Here is a 7,596-nt window from a genome sequence, read left to right as displayed (position 1 = left end):
CCATGTGGCTTTTATGCCTTGGGGTTTTTTGGGTAGAGGAAGGTAGGTGGTTCTGCAGCTTTAGGCTGGAAAAGCTATTGAGGAATCAGAGCTTCATGAACTGTTGTGGGAATTTAGAAGACAATGCTTAAAGAAATCCAGGCAATGTTGGCTTGGCTTGGCTAGTGAAGCTTCAACCAGAAGTCTAAGAGGCCTTCAAAGATGCTATAAGGGCTATCTCCATGCTATTTTGAATCTTTAGTTTATTAAGAATCTATGATTTCTGTTAATCTGGTACTAAAGCTGTGATTAACAAGAAACCTGTGATTTATGGCAATCTGGTACTGAAGCTGTGATTAACAAGAGACCATCATAGCATCATCGAAATGAAACCTTTGCTTCACTGGAAAAACATGCTACTTAACTGGCACCGAGAAAGTCAGATACGATTAACAAGAGACCAGGATAGCCAAGAGGAGCTCTGGGAAGTATTTCCTCAGTGTCAGCTATCATTCAGAAGTGCCCAAAGCTTTGTCTATAGCTTGTAAAAGAACATGGTAATACATAAGTGTCTGTCACATTGTGCTGGTTTTGAAGACATAAAATGGTCATGGATAGTAGCTGAGGTTTGGTAGGGGTACATAGTACATGTAGTATGGTTGGCGTACACACAGATTGCCAGGAGGCATTTGGTGAAGGTGCAGTTTCTGGTGCACTGAAAAACTCAGAATATTAGAGATGCTAGGACCACTGGACAACCATTAAGAATATAGGCATGGACTGGAGCCAGCCTGAACTTACAAGATAAGCTGAGCGTGTTGTACATGCCAGAACTGGAGAAGTGTGGCTATCTATGCCCTATAGAGTCCAGAAGATAATTAATTAGTTCCAAATGTTGGGTACTGAGCTATTTAAACTGTTGGATTTTGCTTTGATCTGATTGCAACTGTGCTCTGGCTTTCCCCTTTTAAAATCAGCAAGTGTATAGCTTAATTTGGACTTTTCAAGAGTTAAGAGACATTGGCTTTCCAAAGAGAATTTGAGCTCTTAAAGTGTTAGAACTTTTAATGAAAATTTTTTAAAAAGGAAAAATAAAGTATATGATTTTGTATTGCAATATTAATATGTGTTCTTGATGATAAAAATGAAAAGTTATGACTTAAAAGTGAGATGTTTCTGTGTCAAACTGACAAGAGGGTCAAATAAATATACTGGTTAGTTTTTGTGAATTTTACACAAACTACAATCAACTGGTGTATTAGCTACATTTCCATTGCTGTGATAAAACACCATGATGAAGACAAATTATAGAAAATGTAGGCTTTTTGTGTTTATAGAGGGTTAGAGCCCTTGATGTTGGAGTGAAAGCACAGTGGCAGGAGCAGGAAGATAAGGGCTCATATCTTGAACCATAAGCACAGAAACGAGAGAGACTAGACTCACATGTTGTAAGTTATCAAATTCTCAAAGCCTGCCTCCAGAGACATACCTCCTTCAATAGGAACACACCTTCTAAGCCTTCCCAAACAGTGTCATACCCTGGAGACCAAATACTCAAATGCTAGAGACAGAGAGGACCTTTTGCTGATAACCACACCTTAGCCTATAGGCAGGTCTACTTCTTGACTAATGATTACTATGTTTATTATTAATTATTTCTTGATTAATGATTGGTCTAGGAGGACCCCATCCACTGTGAGTGGCTCTACCCTTGCGCAGATAGTTGCTGGGTTCTATAAGAAGTGTCCACACTTTGGCCTTCGTTCTTCAGTTTCATGTGTTTTGCAAATTGTATCTTATATCTCGGGTATACTAAGTTTCTGGGCTAATATCCACTTATCAGTGAGTACATATCATTTGAGTTCTTTTGTGATTGTGTTACCTCACTCAGGATGATGCCCTCCAGGTCCAACCATTTGCCTAGGAATTTCATAAAGTCATTCCTTTTAATAGCTGAGTACTTTTGGGATAGCATTGGAAATGTAATTGAGGAAAATACGTAATAGAAAATATTTTAAACAAACAAACAAACAAACAAACAAAAAACAGTGAAATAGGGGATTCCCTCCATAGATTGTGTTTTGATTGGTTACTATAATGTATAGAAAGAAGTTTATTGAGTTTTATACTCTTTAGATCTGGTTAATTTCTGCTTTTTTGGGGGGGCAACTTTTTATAATAAAGTTTAAAACTAAAAAAAATAAAAGAAAGGAAACTGAAAACTAGAGGAGTGATCAAGTACTCAGCATCACTCCATGGTCTCTGCTTTACTTCCTGCCTTGGCTCCGCTCCATGATTGACTGTGATGTGAAAATATAAGATAAAATAAATCTTTTCCTCTCCAAGTTGCTCTAGTCATAGTGCGACAATAATACAGCAACAGAAATAAAACTAGAACATTAGCTTTATCCCTCATAGCACCATAGGTTTCCATTATTGTTGGACTGTAGCTAGAACATTGCTTGAGGGTGAAACATTTTTAGTACTTTCCTAAATGTGACATTTTCTATCAAATGTCCTAAAATGTATCTAATATGTCAGTACTGCTTTAGTCCATTCTCATTGTCCCTGGCATGGTGGTGAGGTGTTTTGTTTATCTTGTGTCAGTAGATGGTTAGAGCAATCAGAGGTGATGATAAGCAAAAATATTTATAAAAAATGATGAGCAAGAACCAAAGGCAGTAATGATTTTCAAAAGCTACACACATGTCACCAAGAGAGATGTGGAGACTTGAACATATGTATTAGTTATATACTAATGAAGATTAGTGTTATGTGGGATTTTTCTGGAGTGGCACGAATAAGTATTTACCCCAGATAGGGAATCAGCGATGCACCAAAAAAAGGAAGTGTGCCAAAGTCCAATTTGAAAAAATAGTGAGCTTATTAGGGTTACTTCAAGGACAATGAATGAGGAGTTACAGAAACACAAACAACTAATAGGCGGCTGTCTCACTAAAAAATAATAAATAAATAAAAATAATAAAATGCTTGCCACATTACTTTCAGGCATCTGTACAAATCAGAGTGTCTTCTCCAGGTCTGGGTTACTTGGGCAGTCTCCTCTCCCAGAGATATTTACTGCTTACATAACCTTATGAATCTTGTAGGTTTAAAGGACTTCCTGAGATTTGTGAGTTGTTTACTTTCTGAGTGTTAATGTTCTACTCTCGAAGGTGGAAATGTTTCAGTTTGGATGTCATTATTTCACAGCAATTAGGAAATTTCAATGTGCTTGCATTGTGATTTTTTTCTTCCTATCTTTATTCTTTTAAAAGCTTTCCCCCCTTGTGTAGTATAAATACTAAATTCATTTAAATTTTTCCCCAAATTCATACGAAGTTTTATGTCAGGACAAAGACCACCACAAGTCTAACTCCTTACACTCAGTTCTTACATTATTTACCATTCCATTCTGAGTGAAAAGTTAGATCTCATAAAAACAAAGTAACAGATTGTTTATGTCAGACCACTGGTTGAGTGAGCATCGATCATTAATAATGCGGAGTACTCTGGAATAACAAAAAACCTAGGATAGCAAAAACTCTTCTCAAGGATAAAAGAACCTCTGGTGGAATCACCATGCCGGACCTAAAGCTGTACTACAGAGCAATTGTGATAAAAACTGCATGGTATTGGTATAGCAACAGACAAGTAGACCAATAGAATAGAATTGAAGACCCAGAAATGAACCCACACACCTATGGTCACTTGATCTTCAACAAGGGAGCAAAAACCATCCAGTGGGAAAAAAGACAGCATTTTCAACAAATGGTGCTGACACAACTGGCAGTTATCATGTAGAAGAATGTGAATTGATCCATTCCTATCTCCTTGTACTAAGGTCAAATCTAAGTGGATTAAGGAACTCCACATAAAACCAGAGACACTGAAACTTATAGAGGAGAAAGTAGGGAAAAGCCTCGAAGATAATGGCACAGCGGATAAATTCCTGAATAGAACAGCAATGGCTTGTGCTGTAAGATCAAGAATCACCCTTCCTGTCCAACCACCACCAGGTTAACTAGGGCGCAGAGTCGGCTGACACCCGCCAGCTACCCAGGTAACCCGCCACAGGATCTTAAGACTTCTGGTGAGTGGAACACAGCTTCTGCTCCAATCCAATTGCACGGGACCTGAGACTGCATTAGTTAGGGAAGCAGAAAACTGGCCAGAGTAGGGGCACAAGCCCCTTCCAGTCCAACCAGCAACAGGGTAGCAAGGGCACAGAGTCAGCTGACACCTGCCAGCTACCCATGACACCTGCCACGGGATCTTAAGACTTCTGGTGAGTGAAACACAGTGTCTGCTCCAATCTCTAAACAGAGACAACTATAACAACTAACTCAAGAGATTACCAGATGGCGAAAGGTAAACTTAATAATCTTACTAACAGAAACCAAGACCACTCACCATCATCAGAACCCAGCACTCCCACTTCACCCATTCCAGGGCACCCCAACACACCGAAAAAGCTAGACCGGGATCTAAAAGCATATCTCATGATGATGGTAGAGGACATCAAGAAGAACTTTAATAACACAATTAAAGAAATACAGGAGAACACTGCTAAACAGGTAGAAGACATTAAAGAGGAAGCACAAAAATCCCTTAAAGAATTGCAGGAGAACACTGCTAAACAGGTAGAAGACATTAAAGAGGAAGCACAAAATCCCTTAAAGAATTGCAGGAAAACCAGACCAAACAGGTGATGGAATTGAATAAAACCATCCAAGACCTAAAAAGGGAAGTAGACAAAATAAAGAAAACCCAAATTGAGGCAACACTGGAGATAGAAACCCTAGGAAAGAAATCTGGAACCATAGATGCGAGCATCAGCAACAGAATACAAGAGATGGAAGAGAGAATCTTAGATGCAGAAGACTCCATAGAGAACATCGGCACAACAATCAAAGAAAATATGAAATCCAAAAAGATTCTAACTCAAAACATCCAGGAAATCCAGGACACAATGAGAAGACCAAACCTATGGATAATAGGAGTTGATGGAAATGAAGATTTCCAACTCAAAGGACCGGCGAATATCTTCAACAAAATTATAGAAGAAAACTTCCCAAACCTAAAGAAAGAGATGCCCATGAACATACAAGAAGCCTACAGAACTCCAAATAGACTGGACCAGAAAAGAAATTCTTTCGGACACATAATAATCAGAACAAAAAATGTACTAAATAAAGATAGAATACTAAAAGCAGTAAGGGAAAAAGGTCAATTAACATATAAAAGCAAGCCTATCAGAATTACACCAAATTTTTCACCAGAGACTATGAAAGCCAGAAGAGCCTGGACAGATGTTATACAGACACGAAGAGAACATAAATTCCAGCCCAGGCTACTATACCCAGCCAAACTCTCAGTTACCATAGATGGAGAAACCAAAGTATTCCACAACAAAACCAAATTCACACATTATCTTTCAACGAATCCAGCCCTTCAAAGGATAATAACAGAAAAAAAAACAATACAAGGATGGAAACCACGTCCTAGAAAAAGCAAGAAGGTAATCCCTAAACAAACCTAAAAGAAGACTGCCACAAGAACAGAATGCCAACTCTAACAACAAAAATAAAAGGAAGCAACAATTACTTCTCCCTAATATCTCTTAATATCAATGGACTCAACTCCCCAATAAAAAGACATAGACTAACAGACTGGCTACACAAACAGGACCCAACCTTTTGCTGCTTACAGGAAACTCATCTCAGAGAAAAAGATAGACACTACCTCAGAATGAAAGGCTGGAAAACAATTTTCCAAGCAAATGGTAGGAAGAAACAAGCTGGAGTAGCCATCCTAATATCTAATAAAATCGACTGCCAACCCAAAGTCATCAAAAAAGACAAGGAAGGGCACTTCGTACTCATCAAGTTAAAATCCTCCAAGAGGAGCTATCAATTCTGAATATCTATGCTCCAAATACAAGGGCAGCCACATTCATAAAAGGTACTTTAGTAAAGCTCAAAGCACACATTGCACCTCATACAATAATAGTGGGAGACTTCAACACACCACTTTCACCAATGGACAGATCATGGAAGCAGAAACTAAACAGAGACACAGTGAAACTAACAGAGGTCATGAAACAAATGGATCTGACAGATATCTACAGAACATTTTATCCTAAAACAAAAGGATATACCTTCTTCTCAGCACCTCACAGTACCTTCTCCAAAATTGACCACATAATTGGTCACAAAACAAGCCTTAACATATACAAAAATATTGAAATTGTCCCATGCATCCTATCAGATCACCATGGACAAAGGCTGATCTTCAATAACAAAATAAATAATAGAAAGCCAACACACACGTGGAAACTAAACAACACTCTTCTCAATGATACCTTGGTCAAGGAAGGAATAAAGAAAGAAATTAAGGACTTTTTGGAGTTTAATGAAAATGAAGCCACAACATACCCAAACTTATGGGACAGAATGAAAGCATTTTTAAGAGGAAAACTCATACCTCTGAGTGACTCCAAAAAGAAACTAGAGAGAGCACACATTAGCAGCTTGACAACACACTTAAAAGCTCTAGAACTAAAGGAAGCAAATTCACCCAAGAGGAGTAGATGGCAGGAAATAATCAAACTCAGGGGTGAAATCAACCAAGTGGAACGAAGAAGAACTATTCAAAGAATTAACCAAACGAGGAGCTGGTTCTTTGAGAAAATCAACAAGATAGATAAACCCTTAGCCAGACTCACTAGAGGGCATAGGGAAAGTATTCTAATTAACAAAATCAGAAATGAAAAGGGAGACATAACAACAGATCCTGAAGAAATCCAAAACACCATCAGATCCTTCTACAAAAGGCTATACTCAACAAAACTGGAGAACCTGGATGAAATGGACAAGTTTCTAGACATATACCAGGTACCGAAGTTAAATCAAGATCAGGTTAATGATCTAAACAGTCCTATATCCCCTAAAGGAATAGAAGCAGTCATTAATAGTCTCCCAACCAAAAGAAGCCCAGGACCAGATGGGTTTAGTGCAGAGTTCTATCAGACCTTCAAAGAAGATCTAATCCCAGTTCTTCACAAACTATTCCACAAAATAGAAACAGAAGGTACTCTACCCAACTCATTCTATGAAGCCACAATTACTCCGATACCTAAACCACAAAAAGACCCAACAAAGATAGAGAACCTGAGACCAATTTCCCTTATGAATATCGATGCAAAAATCCTCAATAAAGTTCTCGCTAACCGAATCCAAGAACACATCAAAACAATAATCCATCCTGACCAAGTAGGTTTCATCCCAGGGATGCAAGGATGGTTCAATATACGGAAATCCATCAATGTAATCCAGTATATAAACAAACTCAAGGACAAAAACTACATGATCATCTTGTTAGATGCTGAGAAAGCCTTTGAAAAAATCCAACACCCGAGAGCGCAGGGTCGGCTGACACCCGCCAGCTACCCACGACCCCCGCCACAGGATTTTGAGACTGCTGGTGAGTGGAACACAGCTTCTGCTCCAGTCCAATCACGTGGGACCTGAGACTGCTCTGGTTGGGGAGAGAGAAATCCGGCCTACATAGGGCCACAAGCCTGTTCTGGTCAGAACAGCACCTGGGAAGCTAGAG

The sequence above is a fragment of the Mus caroli genome, unplaced genomic scaffold, assembly GCF_978045245.1.
Source record: "Mus caroli unplaced genomic scaffold, Mus_caroli_1 scaffold_6, whole genome shotgun sequence".
NCBI lineage: Eukaryota > Metazoa > Chordata > Mammalia > Rodentia > Muridae > Mus > Mus caroli.
The sequence above is the reverse complement of the archived record's forward strand: the minus strand, read 5'-3'. Positions refer to the sequence as shown.